Source organism: Anguilla anguilla, chromosome 13 (genome assembly GCF_013347855.1).
Source record: "Anguilla anguilla isolate fAngAng1 chromosome 13, fAngAng1.pri, whole genome shotgun sequence".
Taxonomy (NCBI): Eukaryota; Metazoa; Chordata; class Actinopteri; order Anguilliformes; family Anguillidae; genus Anguilla; species Anguilla anguilla.
Window position 1 is genome coordinate 35,442,926 of NC_049213.1, and position 23,148 is coordinate 35,466,073.

The following is a 23,148-nucleotide window of genomic DNA, read 5'->3' on the forward strand; positions in this document are numbered from 1 at the left end:
CCGGAATATCCGATCCGAGCCGTCGTCTCTGTTTGGCTTCTATTTAAGGACGGGGGTCCGCCGCCGTTCTCGTGCGCTCTCTCGTGCGCTCTCTCGTGCGCTCTCTCGTGCGCTCTCTCGTGCACTCTCTCGTGCGCTGACGACGCGCACTTTTGACCGCGGCCTGAGTCCTCAGGCGAGCCGCCAGAGGCGTGAAAGAGCGGAATTCATTTTAACGCAGAGCCAATTTTTTTTTTGCCCCACTTTGTGAGTTTTTTGCGAACCACCAGGTTTCCGAAATTAAGCTGTTAATGAGCCGCTCTTGGCCTCTCATACGTACGTTTCGCATGCCTGAGTTGTAGGGGGGGGGGGAGGCGGGGGTGGCGGGTGGGGGGGGGCTGGGAGTCGTGTAGTCACGCTGCACAGACTGACAGTGTAATCTCCACACCTTCAGAGATAAGAGCCGGTTTTCGTGTCAGACCTCCCGGAGAGGAAGGAGGCCGGCTCCCGAAAAACATACCGGCGCTCTCCCTCTCCCCCTTCCTCTCCCCGACTCTGCCGCTCCCGCTGCTCACCGCTGCCCTCTTCCCCGGCTCTCTGGGGGGTTGCCAGATTCGCTCTAAGTGCCCGTCCCGCTGCGATGATTACTGTTTCGATTGCCACTTCGGAGCCCGGCAAATGCACAAGGCCGGCGCTGCACTCTCCTCCGAAACACAGAGGATGGATTCTGAGCACCCTATCACTGAGAGCAGAGGAGAGGAGAGGAGAGGAGAGGGGGATGAGGAGAGGAGTGGAGGAGGGGAGGTGAAGAGAAGAGTCTCTTTCGTTGCACAGAGCACAAGAGAAACAAAATGAGACCTGCATGTTCTCATATTACAAGCACCACAAAATTGGCCACTGAAACGCACACAGCAAAAAAAAAGAAAAGAAATAAGAGTAAAACAAAATTTAATAAAAATGGAAGTAGGGACACTCGAATCCATCAGGATCACCGCGCACTTCGACCACAAACCACGAATGCTAGAACAGCACCGTACAGCTTCTCCCACCCTCTGAATCATGCACAATTAAAATGCCTTTCAGAAACACGAAAGACCTGAATTGTGTGGCCCACCCATGGTTGTGACTGAAAATGACCACAGAGACCACAGCCAGCTCTGTTACAGTACATTACAGGCATTTAGCAGACGCTCTTATCCAGAGCAACTTACACAACTTTTTACATTGAAGTCACATTGGTAAATGGACTGCATTTATATAGCGCTTTTATCCAAAGCGCTTTACAATTGATGCCTCTCATTCGCCAGAGCAGTTAGGGGTTAGGTGTCTTGCTCAAGGACACTTCGACATGCCCAGGGCGGGGTTTGAACCGGCAACCCTCCGACTGCCAGACAATCGGTCTTACCTCCTGAGCTATGTCGCCCCTATATTGCATCCATTTACACGGCGAAATACATGCTGAAGCAATGCAGGTTAAGTACCTTGCTCAAGGGTACAACGGCAGTATCCTGCCCAGGAATCAAACCTATGACCTTCCGGTTACAAGCCCAATTCCTTACCCACCATGCTACACTGCTGCCCATGCAAGACCACCTCGCTTAAACACACGCAACCAGCTACATGTTGCTTAAAATTCTGTAATAATAATAATAATAATAATAATAATAATAATAATAATAATAATAATGATAATAATAATAATAATAACACACCATCATTTTCTCTTCCCTTAAATGTGCAAAATAAAATGGACGTCCTGTACTGCCCTGCGGTAAAGCTCGAAGTTGGAAAAACGTTTGCAATGGACAGTGAAGAGAGCTCAGAAGATTTTTTTTGGGGGGAAAAAAAATGACGATTGCTTCCAGTTTGCTAAAATAATTAGTCCGTGCTCATTCTCTCTCTCGGCGCATTCCTGATTATCCACGGCGCGCTCAGTTTTAATTGAGATCTCACAGCCCTTCTAATATTAGCACAGGCCAGCAGACGGAAAGAGACCAATTTGTTCTTTGTCAGCCACCAGCAGGTGCGGAATACTTCACGACATATTTGTTCTGTTTAAGCCCGTGATAATCAATTATGGTTTATTCCCATGTTGGACAAAACTCAGAAATCTAGTTTTTTTTTTCCTCCCCCCCGAATGTGGCCTGAGGCATTTAAACGAGGGGAACAAAAGCATGAAGTCTGAGGGAGACCCACAGCGTTGTTTTAGTGAAACTTTTTTGACAAGTCCAAATAATTTGCATGTCATACATTTTCTCCCCAATGTTCCGATAGATTACTTTCTTGAAACCACTGGCTTGCTCAAAGACAGAAGCCTTAAGGCAGCAACTGCAAAAGAGTTTCCACTACCCTCCCCCCACCCCCCCCCCCCCCCCACCCCCCACCCCCTTAAAAAAAAGCTTTTTTCTGTCCTTAGATTTAAGTGAAACACATTTTGCTTCTCTCACAGAAAATAAGTTTTATTTCCAATTTCATAGCAACACCATGCTTCCTTTCTGCAGGAAATTGAAAGACTTTGTTCCTGACAGAAATAAAACACAGTCTTCGGGGCGACGCAGCTTCTCTTATACACCTCCAGCCGGGATGCTCAGTTTCCGTTTTTCGCCAAAAACAAATATACGTGGCGGTGGAGAGGTGGTGAGAACTTTCCTTTCTGTGAAGCATCGTTGGACTGCGGGCCCCATTTAAAATCGGTAATTCGCATGCCAGAGATAGCCTCCAGAAGAACTAATTAAACGTTACTGCTCAAAGTAGACAAAGAGTGATGCTGATAACAGCCTAAGCTTCTTTTTTTTCTTTTTTTTGCGATGTTCTAACAAGAGCAAGCGGCAGGCGAGCTGGCCTCGTTACTCTGTCGCCGCCGACGACGGTTTCCATGGTTCCTGTCTCCCCGCATCCATCTACATCCGTGTTCATGGAGATCTTAGCTCGTGGAGAGACAAGGACACAGTAAGTACATAAGGCTTTCATTATGCCCCCCCCCCCACCCCTCCCCATGGGCACGCATTGGGAACGGCTGGGATCCTATTATCCCAAAAAAATAAGGTAATGGCAAAAAAATGGACTTCACCAAACACCTCATTGCTCGATCTGTTCTTCGGCTCATGCAGCCTGATGAACCAATTGGCCATTTAATTACTGAAGAGGTGTCTTCGGAGGAAAGAGTTTGCGGGGAAAATGACTTTCAGGGGACTTGCACTGCTTATTGTTCTGCCTGAGTTAAATTCCCTATTCTGCTTGAAATCCCCCTGGGGCTGCTTGATGAGAAAAAACCAAGACAAAGAATTTAAATTCACGTACAACACATTTGTTCGCCCGCCCTGTGTGTCCAACAAATACCCTCCCCAAGGTTCATTTTTAAATTCGTATCAACAGAAAAATAAACACAACCAACTTCAATTGACAAAAACAAAAAAAAGACAATCATTTTGCCCAGAACAGCCCTAGGTGTCCAGTAAACTGAAGTCTAAAGCAGCAAAAATACATGTGGCCAGTTTTACTTTCCGTGTAAGAAAGCTTTAAATTACCACCACTTTAAATTGATTAGTGGGCTGAGACCATGGCTCCAGGATCCTCAGACTGACTTGAGTATTAAGCCATCTTAAATGAGCTTTTAAAGATTCATTGTGGAGGTGTGAAAGAACATTATAAACTCATCTTCTCATGATGTGCTCCTCCAACTAATTAAAACATGACCAGAACTTTTACTCCGACATGGCAAGATGTGAACATGGGAGTGCTAGGTCTCTCCCGCCCATTTAAAAATCTTTATCCAACCCATTCCAAGCTGGAAAGTTACTGTAAGTGGGTTCCAGATCAGCACTGGTAGGGAGATGTTCTGTGAGTACAATCCCAGCTGATATATATGTGTGCATGTGTGTGTGTGTGTGTGTGAGTACAGTCCCAGCTGATTGAAAATGAAGTGCCAATAATGCACTGAAAAAATTTTAATTTTATTCTGAGGCTGAGATGCTGAGATGAGGAAATCAATTTTGTTGAATAAGGAATTAAAGACATACTGTATATATATGTATATGTGTGTGTGTGTGTGTGTGTATTCACTTGCCTGAACTGGCAGCATGAAATGAACTTAATGAAATTAAGAGCACAAGTGAATATTTCCTGAAGAATATTGCAGAAGCAAGGTTACAGTGTGTGGGATGTGAATGTGAAAACTTCTATTAAAAGTGTAAGGCCTGCTTATTAAAAAATCACACTGATGTATAACTTAGGTGTTGAACCGGGCCTGTCATCGCTGATTGCTATTAAATTACCTTCATTATGGGCTGAACCTTGCTATTCCCAGAATGCACTGGGGGTAGGGGAAGCAGTGGTTGTGTAATGAGGGTCGATTTGAGGACTGTCTCCAAAGATAAAGGCCAGCCATGCAAAAAGAATAAAGACCGCAATTAAATCTCCCAAAAAAGAGATAGTGCCTTCACCCCCCCAACCTCCTCCCCCCCCCCCTCTTAAAAATGTTCTCATCTCTAATGACTTTGTGCTTCTTCAATCCAGGATGGTAGGAGTAACTGTTTTATTATTTCAGAGATGTCCCCCAACCTCTCCCCAGTAGAGGATCTGCATCTAATGAACAAGGCAGCACAGATTTCATTACAAGCGGCCGTTAAAAACAACACTCCAGCGCGCAGATGAGGAGACGCATGTTCTCAGAAGCGTTACTTAACCTTCCGGAGAACCATGTGATGTACTGCAAGAGAAATTCATAATTCAGACATATTGCATTAAGCCTTAATGATTATCGGAGCCAGTTGTGTCACGTTGATAAATGCAGACAAAGTGACTGTCCATTTCCCTTCTCGGGCCCTGAAAGTTGCCTTCTGACAAAAACAATATGGAAAAATTATTTTTTTTAAAACCCATTTTTTCTTTTTACATTTGAATCCTTTCTGTGGTGTATCTTGATTCTGTAAAACAAACAAAAAACATGCTGGTTTTCTCACATGTCAATTAAAGTACAACCTAAAGTCTTGATGAAAAGAATGATCCTGCAGCAAGGTGAAAAAGTTGTAATTATTTTTAAAAAATAATAATAAAACCTAATCAACTCTCTGAATTCTCCTCTGGGTTAAATACCGAGATCAATCGGAGGCTGTGAAGTATAAAGGGCACCTTGAAAACTCACAGTATTTATTTGTTTGAAACGTTCCCTTTTTCTGGTCCTCTTGTCTCCACTGGGGGGGGGGGGGGGGGTTTCCCATTGATTTTCACTTCAAACGTTTGACCTTTGACCTCGCCCAAACTGAAGCGGGAGACGGCTTCCCTTTCATTCCGGCTCAGAGCAGGGGACGCGGAGGGGGGAGATGGCGGGATCCTCAGAGTCGGCAGCTGGACGTGCTTCACCGCGCGGCACCAGGTTATCGCCGAGGTTCCCCTCCGTGAATCCTAATTCAGTTCCACCTCGTTTAAAATTTCGTTATAGGTACACTTGTATTTTTTAAGATTCCCACGAACAGTCACTCAGGGGAAAAACATAAAGTATGTGTCTTAATAAGAAGTGTGTGTGTATATATATATAAATATATATATATATGAAGATGTGAATTTATGGGATTTAAAGAAAGATTAGGAAGTCTCTATAGTATATCAGTCAAGCCCTGCTTGGTCTGGTTTCAGAACTTCTTTGTTTCTGTATTTCTCCTTTTCCCTTGCTTCTCCTGTCCTTCCTTCACGTAACCAGTCATCCATGTCTTTTTCTCATGGGGGGGGGGGGGGGCAGTAAACTCCTCTGGATGGGCAGGTGAGATCCCCATCCATGCCTCATCCGAACAGAATGTGTCACAAAACATCTTCCGCTCATTGTTAAGACTCCAGGTATCCGTTAATTTAAAGTTCATACAAGGGCACACATTTCACAGTCCATACATTCATTTGGTGAGTTTGGTCTGGCATTAATGTCTGGCAAGTCTACGTTCTCAGGTTCCGACGCAAAACTCACTTGTAGTTCTTTCTACACGTCTCCCTTTGAGAGTAATTGAGGGCTTGAGAGCGATACTGAACTACTCTCAAGCAACTTCCTAATTGCAAACCACATGAAGCTGAACTGATTTTTTTTCTTCTTCTGCTGAACTGAAGATTTCATGGTTCCAGTGCAGGCAGACCTTGACGTTTCATTTGGGTTCGAACCGAGATGAATTTTAAAATTAAGGGCTTTGATTTCATTTTGCGGTTCAACTTCATCTTTCTGGGGTTTCACACGAGCAAAAATAGTTTTCAATATGGAGGTGCTAATAGGTGTCTGTCGGTGTCATACCAAAAATAAAATGACAATGCTTGGTCTTGCAAGAACCATCTGCTGATACGATAGATTCAGTCGAAGGCAAAGAGATTAAACTGGTTCTTCAATCTCAAAACTACTGCTGGAGTAATCTTTGGCTGAAATTGAACCATTCAAATTTCATTTCGTTTTCACTTTCTTTCGTTTTTTTTAAACCTGAATTTACCTGGTCATGTTATTGTATTTCTCCTGAACAACTCTATCTTTTTTTCTTTTCCAAAGTTTTAAACAAAGTTATTTTTTTAAATCTTAAAGCATAGCTTCGCAAAACATTCCACAGTTCTACCAATGTTAATTACTTCCCTTTAAGCTTGCCCGCCCCCCATTTCAAGTCATGGCCTCAGAAATAATTAGTAATATATAATAAGTAATAATACATTAAATATAATTTTAAAAATAATATATTTTATAGTATACCAATATCATAAAAAGTTTATATTTAGGGAAAAAGTTATGTTGTTATTGTTATTATTATTTTTTGTCCCCCCCCCCCCCCCCCCCATTTTTCCCAGTTAATCATATGGAGAGCAGTTTGACTTCTTCTAACCACACCAAACCAGATGTGGCAATAAAAGGGGTATTTAAAAAAATGCTTCTAAAGGCCCAACTACATGACTGCATTTTAAAATAGAAACATGTCAGTCAGCCTGAAATAGCAATATTAAACAACTTAATGTGCTTACTAATAACACATACTTAGGATACTTGGGTGTACGATGCAATTACCATTTGCATCTTATAACGGGAAGCCAGACTAATACTTGCATTTTCTGAGAAATCAATAAGTGGAAATTCATCCCAGGAGCAGTCATTAGTTGAACACTATTGACCGATCTTACTAAGAATGGCTTTTACATTCAAGGCTAATTTAATAGTTTTTGGTTCCTACTAGAAACAGTCGCACGTTTGCTAGCATGCAGCCTATGCAGAAAGCCTACTGCACATTTTACCACAAAATATTTTTGCCAGGGCTCTATAATGCTCCCATTTCCCATGAAAATCAATATTTGGTAACTGAAAAAAACAATTTTGGAGCACACATACCAATTGGGATGCGTGAGTGTGGTCCTATATATTTTTTCAACTTAGGAGCACATGCGTTCCTTGGAAAACAAAACAAAAAAAAAGTTAGGGTACAGCCCTGTTTGTAATCACCCCCCCCCCCCCCCCCCCCCCCCCCCCCCCCCCCCCCCCCCCCGTCCCCCCCCCGTCCCCGTCCCCCAAGACATTCTGCCTTAAAATGTTACCAGCTCAACCTTGAGGACCTCCACGGGAAAGACGAAACAGGTCTCATTTAAATCTCCTGTCACCGTGTTCTTAAAGATAAATGTCAGGGGAACACAGAGCTGGGCCGCTCGCTTGCCAGTTTTGGGACTGCCGCGGCTTGCCGTGTGTTCACTTTAAATTGCTTCGTCCTGTAATCCGTGCCCTTGGCTCTCGCACCTATTCACACGGTCCCCTCCCACTGCTGCCGTTCCTCCTTTTAATCGCGGGTTTCTACCGCGGTTTGCGGCTAAATTCTTCCCCCCCTGTTCTCAAAATAACAGCTTTTATCACATTCATCTGAAAGGGGTGCAACGTAGTAGTAATCGAGTGGTGTGTAAAGGTGATGCTTTGATGATGGTCTGGTGACGTTTGAACCGTACCTAAGAATATAGGGTAGTGTATAATGCCTGGAAGCATTTGTAGCAAGATGTATATGGAGTAAAAAAATTGCATGGAAAGTATTCCCTTAGACAATAACACATCCCTATATGTGTCTATCTCTGAATGTGTGTGCAGAATGAGACTGTGACAAGTATTTTTTATTTTTATTTTTTAATAAAAATAGCAACAACAAAAAAAAAAAAACGACTTGTTTGCTGCTAGTAGTAGAGCTTTTTCAGGATTCAAAAATCCACACCTGGCTAAGGCAAAACACCATTAAAAACAACAAAGGAACAGTGTAGACCAGAGTTTGTTATGCTCTTCCTCCATATGCATAGCAGAAAGCTAAAAATAAATTTGTGATGCAATGCCTGCTCAAAGTTTCGCCGAACTCCAGTTAAACCCGTACCGCCAACCCCCCCCCCCCACCACCTCACACCCCCCCCCAACCAAGTCCATGTAGGAGTGGCTGTTTGGCCCATGTTAACGAGACGGCATTAAAAATTGTAATGATTCCGTTACGGAACTACAAAGAGGAAGGTGCCTGCTCCCTTTGGAAGTAACACAGCTGTATTTGCCAGCTGCCTTGGGTACTGCGATAAGGGACAGCGTTCATCCATTCCCCAGGAATAACTCAAACAAGCACCGATTTCCCTGTTTAATTAAAACAGTTCAGTGCATACATTTGCAATGGCACATGTCAAATGCAAATACATTTTTTTTTTTTTTCCTGAGGTAGAAAGTTGAAGTGGGGTGGGTTGTATGTGTGTACAGTATGCATGAGTGTGCATGTGCATATGTGTGCTCAGTGTGTGTGCATGCGTGTGATATAGTATGTGAGAACACACAAGACTATATGTGTATGCATGCGTGCATGTGTGTGTGTGTGTGTACTTGTTTTTATGGACAGTGTTTTTTAATACAATTTATCCTGAACCAGCGAGCACCTCCATGCATCTCCAGGACTTACTCTGCACTTCCTTTCCAACGGAATGCCTGCGCCTAAACAGCCCTAATTGGCTCAGGTGTACTTATTATGCAATCCGGGATTCAGAAATTAGCACTCATAAAAATGCAAAGATAATTACATCACTTACTGTACAAATAAAACGGTTGTCCTATTGACAGTGCGAGATGAGAGACTGAACTGCTGTGCCTGTTTAAATACTGTGTGTATTGAGAAGGCCTGCATATGTTCAGGGCAAGGTGGGGGGAGGGGGGGGGTTAAGTTCAGGAGGGAAGGAAATGGCGCAGAGAGGAGGCAGTAGTTTTCTGGTATTTTCCTTGGACGGAAGATGGCTGGCCTTCCAGGCAGTTTTAAAGGCGACTGCTAAGCAGTGCTATATTGTAAGTTAGAGTAATAGCCCGGCCGTACTTTTCACAAGGAATAAACAAGCTAGAGGCTGAACCCGACGTGTTTCAGCCAGCTGTTTCCGGATGTCTGCTCACGCAACGGCCTTGCAATGGGTTTGGCAATTTCCTGGAATTGAGGATCCTCTGGGTAGACATTCATGCACTTAGTTCAAATTCATTACAAATAAAATAGGTTTTTACAATAAGCCACCATGTTCTCATCAGTGCATCGGCTGAAGAAGTTAAACATTTTAAAGATAGGCAAAGGCTCATCGTGTGTGTGTGTGGGTGTGTGTGCGTGCGTGTGTGTGCTCTTAAAACACAGACAGGTGTGATACATCCTGAGCATGCATTTGCAAACACTGAAGGTGTCAGGATTCAGACATTCTACATTTGAATAATCCTGAGTACATTTCAAAGTGGATTTAAATAAAATATTTATCTGAGAAATAGAGGGACAAAAGAGAGGTAAACAGAATTTGCAGCAGCAATTGTGCTGTAATGTCTAAAAGAAAATGACATTCATGAGGTGCTAAGCTCAATATTGCCCCTGCAATCAGAAGTTTCAAGTGTTGACTTGTAATGTTGATAATATTAATTTCCTGTACCTACTCTTCCAGCCAATTCAGAACCAGTATTAATTTTTAATTATTGTTCCTCCGGTAATGCTTATAGACCGAGAGTAAATGCAGGGCAAATATGTATCTTTCACTCGGATAAAGCAAGACGTGTGAGGTCCACGACGCCAATCCAATTACTGTTGATGTGGCTATAATGTGCTCTGAATATATCAAGCACTGATCAACTGGCTCAAGAGTATGCGAGGCTGGAAATCATTGAGTTTTTTAAAAGCAAAAATTTAAAATGTATCATTGCATGTGAATAAAAATAAATAGCTATCAGCTTTTCATTGTTCCGTACCAGAGCTAATAACCCACGGACTACTTCGGTATATTTTTGAATATTTGAGTTTAGGTAAACTATCCTCTGTAAAATGTGACATCGCATATAAAACAGATCATCCATCTGGAGATGGCAGTCAGGAGAAGCTATTGTGAACACCAGCGGACTAATTTCTAAAATGGTCTCACAATCAAATATTATCTTAAATAGAGGCGTATGCAGAAAAACACAACTAAGAAGCTAATATAAAAAAATCCCGTTTTGGCATGGTTATGACTTTCTACATAACGTTTACACGAGACCCAAGTTAATTACCTGCTGGTTATGTGGATGTACTGCATATCTGAGCGATGCATGCAAATCCACAATTTGTGCTATGAGAGTAATTAATCCATAATTAAGAATAACAATTAATTAATTTTAGACATGACGAGTGTGGCCAATGACAAGAAAATGGCTGTGTGGCATTCGGTCGGCCGAAGAAGCGGATTGGTCTCGGCTGCGCCGGCTGGTGGAGAGAGCACGCGCACCTGTGTTGCATTAACTAATCGTGGGCCGAGACCGGGAGCAGCCACAGAGAGAGCGACTTTTTGAGTTTCGTTTAATTTTGTTTGATCTGTCCGAGCAGGACACAACAAGGAAGTACATCGCCTCTGAAAAGCAGTGAACTGACAAGTTGCCGCTCAGTTTTGTTTCTTTTGTCTTTGTTATTTTAGTTGTTGTTTTTGCCTGGAACCCGTGAGTGGAAGGGTGACGGTGTTTTTGTTTATTTAATTTCGTGTTGGTGAGGGTGCGCGCTCTCTCTCTCTCTCCATGCAGCAACCAAACACGACGCACTCCTGGGACTGCCGCATCTACTTTCCCAGGCTGTTATTCGCCATTCACCAGATGGGGTAATTGCCCACGTGAGTTCAAACTGAAGTAAATTTGAGATCTATATGTAACCTGTGCGTAAAATGCAGATATGCTAGTTTAAATCAATGCAAGCAATTTTCTTTGGTCTCAGTTATTTTTTATAAATCAAGCGTAAGCACAACTTTGGAAATGATCTTCGGATTACATTTAAGTCCAAGAACATTTATATAAATGAGGCCACATGCATCCATATATGCTGGTATGTATTTTTTCCATGCATATGAGCGGTGGGTAGGGTCTGAAGAAATGAGTCTGAATGACTGAAGCAAACTCTAGCTGCGGCACTATATGTTTTCATACTCACCAAATCAGGTACAAACTACATGTTCTCATACACAACCAATCACATGCACATATCTCTAATGAAGCCCCCTTTTTTTGTGAATATATTTTTATTGGGCATTTAACAAAAAAAGACACAACGGCATGACACTACACACGCGTACAAATATACATATACATGAAGAAAAAAAAAAAAATGAAGCCCCTTTTTGAAGCCAACAGACAGACTTCTCCAGTGCTGCTTTTGCATGCTCGCTTGCTGCTGCCCAAAAGAATTGCGTTGGTAGTCCACCACTCCAGCTTCCATCTGCTGTATGGATCTGCTTCTATACACTGTACTGCCTGTGGAGCGTTCAGAGCCGCACTTTTGACCGTTTGCCTTTTCGGTACCGTTCTGAGGTGCGCGTGCACAGCTGGACATGAATTTTAAACGCGCGCGGATGAAAGAGCGATCGGGAGACCCGAAGACCCCGCCAGGATCTTTGATCAAATCCTCTGGCCGCTAATCAGCATTAATTATCTCCCTGGCAGGAACGTGTGTGGTTGAATATTATTGTATTGTTTTATTTGTTTTATTTAAATATATTTTGGCCTCGCTGGTGGACCTCAGCTCCGCAGGAAACGCGAGCCCATCTGTTCCGGTTATCTCGCTGATTTTATACACAAGACAGGACGGTACATCAATGAAAACAAAGTCATGGTATAAATAGCACATCAACACAGTGATGTCATAGTATGAAATACGAGCACGTGGCACGATGGCCGCTCAAAGACCATTTAAATTCACTGTATTTCAACACCGTATAGTATCTGTTAAACTTTCAAACCCATTTTATAACTTTTTTTTCTTTTTTTTTTTTAAATAGTGAGGGTCATCACATAATCAAGACCGCCTCTGGAGTAATTAACTGTAGGGCGGCAGTGTAGTGTAATGGGTAATTCAGTATATATCCAGCTGTATGAATGGATGCAACGTAAATGCTATGCGAAAAAAAAGTTGTGTAAGTTGCCCTGGATAAGAGCGTCTGCTAAATACCTGTAACGTATGAAAGGTTTCGGTGAGGAAGGGGATAGAGCAGTTGCCCATCGGCGGGTCCGCTCCGCGTTTCGGTCCTCCCGCTTCCTGCTTCGCGGCGGTCTGACCTCTGCGGATTAGATCGCGCGGCCGCCCAAGGTCGACAGCGTCGCGCCTAGCAACCGGCCGTCGCGCCTCGGCAACCCCCGCGTCCCGCCGCGTCAGACGGGTTTTCAGGTTCAGTCGACCCCGTCGCCGGTTCTGACGGGAACTCTGACAAAGCCACCGGCCCCGGAGAGCATCTGCGCGTCATCCGCCAAACTCGCCGTTTTCTCTCTCTCTCTCTCCCAAGGTTGTCCTTCATCGTCTGATGAAATAGGACAGCGTCTCACCAAGCGGGTTTGCTTATTTTATTTCAGTTTAAAAAAAGTTTTTTTTTTTTTTTTTTTTTAAGTAACTCTCGTGGAAAAAGGTGACCTGCTAACGCGAGTGCACAGGATAATAGAAAGACGGTAGGAAAGGATGAGATAATGATAGAACTGGGCCACTGGGATGGGCGCCCATTTCCCATGTAAATGAGAAGGGGGGGGGGGGGGGGGATTCGCCACCGGTTTTCGTGACACGTACAACTTCTAGAATCATTTACTGTGTCCTTCACTTGAAGAGGCGGTCCACTTTCTTGGGGGAATTCTGGTAGCATTTCATGTTTTAGGGTGTGCTTTTGATTTGAGCCCGGACATTTAAAAAATACGCTTCGCGTATATCCATAGCAGCTTGCTGTGCAGCGATGCTATGCTTTCTTTGGGGCTGCTCTATTAGGTGGTATTGATGGTTGTTAAAGTCGTTTGCAAATGGTGTACACTTCATGTGTAACTGTCAATCTTTGCACATTCTCTGTAAAGAAAGCCATTTGTTCTTAATCACTTGTTTGGCAGTGATTTGAGTAAATTCATAATGGTCAATAAATCGGAAAATCAGTTTAAAAAATTGTGTCATGGGCATATCCTGTTGTGACCTCTGTCGGGATAGAAATCCTATTGCGGTGTGAGTCTTATGTGTGCCTACCATTGTAAAAGCTGGCTGGTCAGAAACCCTAGAAAGAACTATCCCTTTAAAAATATCACAAACTTACTCAAGTGTCTATTCAATCCATTATCTATACCCGCTTATTCCTGGTGAGGGTCACGGGGGCTGCTGGATCCTATCCCAGCATGCATTGGGCGAGAGGCTCAAGTGTCTTGTTTTGTAGTGGGAAAAAGAATGCTTGACGACAAAATTAAACGCTGCCCATTGTGGTCGGTATTAGGAAATGCTTCATCTCCTATTATACTTCTTTGACGGCCTTGTTAGGTTGACACTTAAATGACGCATTAGGTTTTATCTGGGCCGAAACGTCGAAGCGCCGGGGACAAATACACGTCTGCGAAAACCGGGACACGACGCAAATTCGACAGATAAGCAGAGGGTAAAAAAAATCGGGCTGCCCGAAAAGATCCGAGGCAGCGCGTTGTGCGCCAGACGAGCCCTCCGCCGATTCGAGCCGCAGATAATGGACGCCGCGTCCGTGCGCCTTCCGTCCGTGACGGCGATGGTTTGATAGCGCCCCGTCTCTACGCGCGATAAACACAAAAGGGAAGCGGGGCCTTCCTCTGGGCGGGGGGGGGGTTGGGGGGGGGGTTATATTTTCCCTGCCGACCTCTCGGCTACGCGCTTGTTTATCCCCAGCCTTTTTTGTTGCCGTGACTGTCGATCGAGGGGAGAGATATATATCGCGTGTCAAGTGCTCTCCTGGGCCACGCTATCATTTCAGACCGTTATCGCGCAATCCTGGCTCCCCAGGGGGCGTTCCCGGCGGTCGGTGGGGGGGGGGAGGGGGGGGGGGAGGGGGGGGGAGGGGGGGGAGGGAGCGTGAGAGGAGCGGCAGACATTAACCCAGTGAAGCGGACAGAGGACAGGAGGGCGTTCGCACAGGACGGAGCGGCCCGGCTGTATTTGTAACTCTAGTAGGGAGCGGTCATTAGCACTGTCTGCTGATGCTAACGCTCTTGGATGGTGCTGGTGCTCCAGTAAAGCGCAATCATTACCACTGTCTGCTAATGCTAATGTTCTTAGGCTGTACTTCTATTTCAGTAAAGCACTGTAATTAGCCTGGTGTGCTAATGCTAACTTTCTTAGGCTGCATTCATACTCCAGTAATACCATGGTCATTAACACTGTCTGCTAATGCTAACATTCTTAGGGGCACATTGAGAGGAATTTAAGGATTTTCAAGGACTCCAGACATGCTGCGTGACCCATTTCATCTGCGTCTCTTAAATTGATATTTTGCATTGTTCAGTTACTCTAAAATTATGCATCCAAAAAAAAAAAAAAAAATCCTGGTTTGAAATTTTTATTTTGTTAATAATTTATTTTCTTGACATCATTTGAAACTATTTTTAATTAATCCGAGCATAGCAATAGGGCCCAGTAATGTATCAGCCAACTGTGGGTTTAACACGTCAGGTATTCACCTACGCACTGGTTTAGTAGACTTAGGGGGTGATTAACAAATCGGTGTAAACCTTAGTTTGTTGACCTCCCACACATACTTATGTCAAGCCACAAAAATTCTCCAGTTTAGCTTAGCTTAGCGTAGCTTAGCATTAGCGTTATACCCTAAACACGACGTGCAGGAGGGGACACAGCCGGAAGAAGCGCAGCCACACCTGACTGACTGAATGAGGGATGAAGAGATACGAGAGCGAGCGTCAGGGGAAACGCGTGCCGCGAGCTGATTTGACTGCTCGCGCGCAGACAGAGAGCCTGTGGCTCGTTCCCAGCATGCCCCGCACCGCGTGGAACGTCACCGCGGCGGACGCAAGGCAGCGCCCTCTAATGCCTGGAGGAGGAAGCACATCCTTTTGCTAATGCTGGCTTATCAGCAGCACTGTTTTACTACTGCTGTTTCTCAAAAGCACTGCTAATCCCTGCCCTCGCTGATGGAAGAGCCGGCAGGGGTGTCTTTGCTGCCCGATGCTCGCCTTTGTTTTTGTTTGAAAGTCATTTTTGCCGTGTGCAGTTTTATTATCAATTTTTTTCAGTTTTATTTCATTCATTCATTCATTTATTTATTTATTGGACAGACTCCAAAATGTAAGTCTTGACAAAAACACAGAGCGAGAGATAATCCCCCAACCAACGCTGAAATAAAAATAATACATCAAGGGGGAAAGTAGAGGCTGGAAATACAACATGGCTGCTGTGTGCTGACATGCCTACAACTCAAAAAAAAATGTTCTCTTTTTGGAGATGACACCAAAATTCAGTTAAACTCACGTAAGACATGTAGCTTACTAGCAGGTTTCACATAAATCCGGAACATTCTCAGAAAACAAATTCCAAAGGCCCTAGACAGAGCCTGCCAAGGAGTTTAGGTTTCCTTGATATTTTTATTTTTGTCGATGAAGTTGCGAAGTGATATGTTGCATCACTTAGCATGGTTCAGGGGCTGTGAGCTTCATCACTGAACTATTGTAAAATATTTAGTTTTAGTCCCTACCCTTTTATTGTGTGAGTTGTTGACCTTCTGTGCTTTTGTTTTGGTGTAAAACTAAAGGAAAATAAAACCGAACAGCAACAGACAGACTGAATTAAAAATACAATAGATAGCTCCTGATAGATAGCTCTTGCCATGTGCAGGGTCGGTTGAAGCCCAAAGCATCACAGTGCATTATCCGCAACCGAAGCTCCACGTACACTTCTGCTCCCATAATCCACCCCGTTAAACATTTTGCCCTCTGCCACAGGCACAGGCTCTAATGCTGGCCGGTGCGTGGTGTGAGTGGACACGTCCACAGCTGCAGTCATCGGGAAGCGGCTCTGGAAAGTATGAAATGACCTTGAGACGTCTCCTGAAAGCCAATTAATTCCCGCTCATTTGGCCCTCCTCGCAGGTGACTCAATTAGAGTCGTGCTATATTTAACCCCCGACTCTCTTTGCCTGTGGCACCGTGACCCTGAAATTCATTAGCCGCTCGGCTGTCCCTTAACCGAATCGGTGAGATTGCCCTCGTTTTTCTCCGAGCAGAGCCGCGATTAAAGTGCTGCCGCTCTTTTAACGTAAACGTGAACTATGCAAAAAAAGAAACAATTTTGTGACAAGTTTTTTTTTTTTTTTTTTTTTTTAAGAAATTGTATGAGATTACACATTAACAATGTGTCACTGTAACCTGTAAATATACACTTCAAACATTCTCTTAAGTGCTAGACTCTCGGGGAATAAAGAGCTTGGCCTGTCTCCATAGGAGAACGATTTAAAAAAAAAAATCTCTTTACGGAACCCTGTATTGTAGGGATGGAAATCGCGAAACGCTCACAGATTGAACCATTTTCCCCCGACATGGAACCCTTTGAGCCAGATAGGGTTCCACTGCGGAGACGCACCGGGTAGCTTTTCGGGAACCCTTTCCTGCTGGGAGTGTACACACAAACACCTAGCGACGCTAATGATCCGTGCTACATTGGCTCACCTCACGTAGTCTGGGGGCGAATTCGCGGTAACCACGGTAACTTTTAAAACCTCTAGGCGAAGTCAGGTGATGTAATGAGCCCCGGTTAACTGGACCGATTGTTTGAGTTGGCGCGCAAACTTCCCTTCTGCCGAGCGCACAAGCGCGGGGGGGGGGGTGGGGGGGGGTTTGGGGGAGGGCGTTTGACAAGCCGTGCGATTTCGCTTGAGACGAGGGTTTCGCCCGTTAGTTTTGCCGCTGGACTGTCAGAACGTCAGGCGATTCCTTATCGAGAGCATCCGATGTGTCTTTTTTTTTTTTTTGCGCGGAGAGTCCCACTGGATTTCAAGCAACACGTTACCTCATTACAGATGGTGCCTAAAATAATATACGGCACTTTCACGCTTGGGTCCATTCGGAAATGTTAGCCCCTCAGCCAAGTTGCAATATGATAGATGGAATTAACACCGATGCTGTGGGGGGGGAGAGGGGAGCGGAAAGTAGAATCCTTTCGTCCTTTAAAATCAGCAAAACGTGAAAGGGAATGTGTGAAAAGTGTTTACACACTTAGATTTTTAGATATGAAGTCGGATGTAAGTGCAGTGTTAGCATCGGCCTTCGTTAGCGCGACGCGTTTTTAAAAAAGATGGGTCTAAAACTGAGCTCCAGATGTAGGCGTGGATGAAAAGAATATGGTTTCAGATGATTAGAAGCCAGTATAATCACCTGATGAAGTGTGAGATACTGTTGCTTAGCAACTTAGTTTCCCCTCTGCCTGAACTTTCTTTGCTCCCGGTATGCTAATGCGGAATACGAACGTATGCGTATATACTGTGTGTGTGTGTGTGTGTGTGTTCACGCGTGTGTTTAAAAGTTTGTTTCTCCTCTAACATTACATATTTAAAAAAAAAAAAAAAAAAAAAAATTCTAATTAAAGTCACAGTATTACATTGCTGTTACAATAAGATATTGCATAGCATTAGATCACTGCTCTGATGAGCAGTCTGGGTGAAATTGCGTGTGCACAACAAAACCAAATACAAACTTAACACTTATTTGCTTGAATTCTTCTATTAAGCCCTTTAATGGTTTGTTATTTGTACACTTTTTTTTAAAGCCTGTTAGACTGTTGGTGGGATGAGGTTAAGAACCCATTCATGCCAAATTGAGAGTAAGGGATGCTCTAAAATGCACAGCCTTGTTTTTCATTATCAAACACACAATAATTATTTCGCTTTGGAGAATCTACTCCGTGCAGCGAAACAGGCAGCAGCAGCCAGTGTAGAGTAGCTGCCCCACTGAAAGTTTTGACCCAGAATGCAGAATGATTTTGGGAGAGACAGCTGAGGAACGCATCGGCAGTGTTTTGCATCCGTGTTCCGTTTCCTTCCTGGTCCGTGACTGTGTCCCATCCCACTCTGGGGGAACCGATGGTGTGAGCGCTCACGAAAGAAACGTTTACATTTCAGGCATTCAGCAGACGCTCTTATCCAGAGAGACTTACGCAACTTTTACATAGCGTTTTACATTGTATCCATTTATACAGCTGGATACGTACTGAAGCAATGCATGTTGGGTACCTTGCTCAAGGGTACAACGGCAGTGCCCCACCCGGGAATCGAACCTGTGACCTTTAGGTTACAAGACTAGCTGCTTACCCTCTACATTGAAGCTAACTAAAATAAGAGTCACGACACACGTACACGCACACGCAGACACAACACAACAATTGCCCCTAAACTCTTACAATAGTCTGCCTTTAGACATAAGATCTGTGGATACCGTTGAGACCTTTAAGAAATGGCTGAAGACCCATTTGTACAAACTTCATGTAATTTTTTTGTCTGTGTTGTTTTTGTATGTGATTTTATTATGTTGTTATTAATTTATCTATGCTCTTGTGAAGCACTTTGTGATTTTGCTCTAGGAAGGTGTTATATAAATAAAGTTTACTTACACACACACACACAGGCATGCACACAAGCGCACGCATATGCAGACACAGACACACAGACACACACAGAGTAGCTGCTCATGTATTTTTTAAATGGTCAGTCACAGTTGCATTTCTTTCTGTCCATGTAAAAGACGAGCTGGGGGGTGGTGTGAGAGTGAGCAGGGGGGGGGGGGGGGGGACCATCAGGGTGACGTGTCTGGATGTGTCTGTGCGAGGAGTAGATGTGCGTGCGTGCAGAATCCAGAGACCACCGTCACGACCAGCCTACGAGGCTGACATGCCGTGTCTAAATGTTTGTGACTCGGTGAGTCAAGCGCTCTCCCAAATAAAATAAAAAAACAACACGCAAGGGTCGCTTGGGAAAGCCTTAAATAGCAGAAGTCTCCTTAAATTAGATGGTTTTCACGGCATTTTCTGTTGAAGACTCATTATTCATTGATGAATTCATCATGCACCCATCTTCAGATCAGTCCTGACAGATTGCCTGTGAGCACTTTTAAAAGGCACAGATTACTCTCAGGGGAAAAAACAAAACAATATAATTTCAAGGTGTAAAAGCATCCCTTTCATTGTTTAAGCACAACCCCCCTTGGGGGGGGGGAGGGATCCAATAAGTGTGGTGGTCATATCATACTAGTGTAACCAAATTTCAGTTGACAATTTGAGTTTGCTATGTCCAAACAAAACACGTGTTATGAGGTTAATTTCAGCAACCTACTGTATCTGTAAAACGTCGAAGCAGCAAATGAAACGTGAACGACAAGGTAAATTTCAGATAAACGACCGTTGTATAACCCCTTTCGTGCGCCAAAAACAACAGAAGAACATTTTTTCCCCCCCATCTATCCGTCACTCGATGTCTTTAAGGAACCGGCGTAATTAAAATCAGCGAGCTACAATAAACTCGCCTTCTAGACGTTCCAAACAGTTTCGTCTCGCATAAGCAGATTTCCGCCTCAGTCTGGATTGCGGTGGCTTTGACTGAATTCTAAACGACGGCCGTCCTCTTTATCTATATCCCCAGCATTGTCGTGTTGTCGTTTTTGTTGGGGGGTGTTTGGGAGGGGAGGGGAGGCGGGGGGGGGGGGGGGGGGAGGAGAGAGAAGGGATGGATTATCAGATCCACAGTCGAGCTGCCAGGGTGGTGGGAGGGGGAGGCCGGTGGCGGTGTGGGTTTAGCGACTGGCGGCTGAGAGGGAGGTTCAGCCAGCGAACACTCCTACCCCGAAGACGTATCCACCAAGAGCGGGGGTACAGCAGGACCTGGGGGTGCCCCCCCCCCCCCCCCCCAAGAAGGACCAGAATGCAGAGGCAACGCGTGTCGGTTCTGTCGTTTAGGTTTCACAGATGGTGACCTTTCACCCTTCAGTTTTCTTGCGGTGAAAAAAAAAAAAAAAATTAAAAAAATTGCTGATGTATGTAAATGTATTTTGAACTGCATAATTCGTCGTGTTGATACCCTTGCTTGAAAACGGGGGGAGGGTTTTCTTTTTAATATTTATTTTTATTTAATATGCATTTTAAAATAAGGTTGCGAAGCTTTCGGCAATGAAACAACCATCGCGCGTGAATGCCCTGCCACATTCTGAAGTCCTTTGGGTGGATTAAAATACAGTGCCTTTTTTATTGCATTATGCAAGAGAACATTCATGTTATAAATTTTATGTAAATGTATTGCATTTACATTATATGGTTTTTAAATATATACATTTTAACCATGAACTAACATTTTTTAAAATCCACCACATTAGTTTCCGTGTAATATTGCAAGCAAATGTACGAAGGTGCAGTTGCTAATTGTCTGCAGTTATGCCCTTTAACCTTTAGTGTGAGTTTGATGGAAAGCTCCTGCAGTGGTGTACTGTCTATGAAGGTGTAGCGTTAGCGAGCTACCATCGTTACCCTAGCCTGGCTGGGGAACAGGGTGGACGTGAGAGCCTGTGACTGATGGAGAAGCACCAGTCTTCTCGGGACGATCTGACTCCCGTTCTGGAAGGTCATCCGGACCATAGGAGGACGTGAGTATTCAGGCGTTGATCTGATGAAATTGGGGGGGTGGAGGCGGGGTTCCTGCTTCTCCTGCTTCCACAGAAGCCCCTGGGGTTCTTTCCTTGTTCGTGCCTCTGTTCAGGTAATTCATATCTCTACCATTTAGGATTGCCCGTTGGGGGTGGGGCTAGGGGGTCAATCCATAGCTACCCACCACAGGATGCAACTTTTACAACTATCCCCCCCCCCTTCCCACCCTCCCCTCAGAGTGCGAAGGTGATGTTCTCCTCCTCAGCTGCACTGATTCTGGATTCTAGTATACCGTGATTCGGGCCTGAACTCTTCAGTTGCTCAAGCGCAACTTTGATTCCTTTACCAAATAAATAAAAAAAGGAACAAAAATAAAAGGGGGTGGTGACACCAGTTGTTAGTATATACCTGCAATCCCGTGGACATTTACATATGTACACATGCTACCCCTGAAAAACGCTTATCCAGAACTACATGGATTTAGTGCGTTTGAGCTTTGATCCAGAGCAACTTGAATGCACACACAAATGTTAATATCAGGGATGAAAGTGCAGCAAATCTTGTGTGGAGGAAAGTATAACCCTGAGAGACAGAAAGCTGAAGTCATAAATAGTAAATACCCATTCCCTGAAAAATATATATACAAATATGAATAATATTTTAAAGAAAGTAGTGATGGCTTCCCATGGAATGTACCTTGTTCAAATTTTTTTTTTTTGAGAAAATAAAATCAGTAAGCTTCAAACACAGTCTTTTGAAAGTTATGACCACTTTATTCTCAAACCCCAATTGCAATCCCAGACTTTTAACAAGCTGTTCATTTTTGTTAATTAGTCTTCATATATTTTGAGGGGTTATTTGCTCTCCTAAACCACATTATGTCAGAACCGGCTATGCATGCCATGAAGAATCGCTGTCCCATATTCACATTGTGACATATTGCAAATCATTACATAAAGAGACGCAAAAAAATGTCTTAACTAATCAAATCAAAAACTGAGGTTGAATTAATAGGCTCCTAATTGGCAAAAGTGTGGACGCCTGGCCACTAAAACTAGCCGTTTGGTATACAACAAGAATCCTGAGATGACGAAAATGATAGCAAGCCAATTCTGCATCGTGTTAACAAGTTTAAGGAATGAATTCTGAAAGGACATGAAAACACGTTCACAACAACCCTAATTAAGCACGAGATTAGGCTGCGGCAAAAACCAGCGTACACAAGGACGTACACAGGGGTCCCCCAAGAACCCAGGCTGGGACCCATTTTCCTGGGCTGATTTCACATTCGTTGCTCAGGCAGAACAAGCCTGGAACACAAGAACTGTGTTCAGTCAGGCCCGCCGGAGTTAGTGGCAGTAATTGAGCGATTAGGGGCAAACTATCCTTGTGGGATCGGAGCTGAAAGGAGAACCCGTGCTAACATTTGTGAATGAAACGTCGGTGAATTATTATGGTCGATAATCAACATTTCATAAAATTACACACGTGAGCTCATCGGTGTATAGAAGGTGCTTGACTCGTTTATCTTTGGCGATGAAAGCAAATTTACGTGAGCCAGAAAAAACTCAAAGGGAATCTCACTGGCTACAGGGAGTGGAGCCAGGGGTTCATTTTGAAAGCGAAATCCCCAAATGAGAACAGCATCCCCCTGAAGATGATTTGTGCCCCCAGAAGGGTCAGATCAGCAAAAAATTGTGCCCCAGAAGGGTCAGATCAGGAGCGGATTAAATGTTTTGCCAGGTGAGAATATCAGAACATTGTGTACGAATTTAGATTTAAAATGGCTGCCTGGGGAGCTTGGGGGGCTTAAGGTGAAGCAGTTAGCGTTCCCCTCGCCATCCTTAGGCAAACAAGATCGTTTGCACACGGAACAGCGCAATGAGCTGAATTATGTCTGCAGTTCTCAGGGAGGGGAAAGGTGCCCCCCGAAAAAAAAAACAGAAACCACCCCCCCCCCCTGCTCAGTAGACTGCAAGGCCCCGGAACATCCTCGCTTCACGGAAGCGGGCATTCGGATGGGGCACTTCAAATGTTTGCCTTCTTCTGACAAACACGTTCATCATTTCGCATAAATATTTTCCTCGGCCCCCCCGAAAAACTGGGAAGCTCTGGCACGAAACCCTCAGCTCCCACTGCCCCCCCACCCCATACCACCCTACCCCACCCTTTCACCCGGCTGAACTGCAGACCCCAGCAGGGGAGTCGGTTCAGTTCTCACACAGGGATGACTCAGCAGCGTCTGCGGTTAAACTAGGCAAAATACAAATACACAAATACAAATACCGCAAAT

The 23,148-nt window shown here is 44.3% G+C and overlaps 1 long non-coding RNA gene across 1 annotated transcript in view; it reads left to right on the plus strand.

The window, feature by feature from the left end:
• Positions 1-10,688: 10,688 nt before the first annotated feature.
• LOC118211985 overlaps positions 10,689-23,148 on the plus strand; it is a 35,443-nt gene continuing 22,983 nt past the window's right edge. The window contains exon 1 of the long non-coding RNA XR_004762133.1: positions 10,689-11,082. This is a non-coding gene — a long non-coding RNA (uncharacterized LOC118211985). The remainder of the gene's footprint in view (positions 11,083-23,148) is intronic.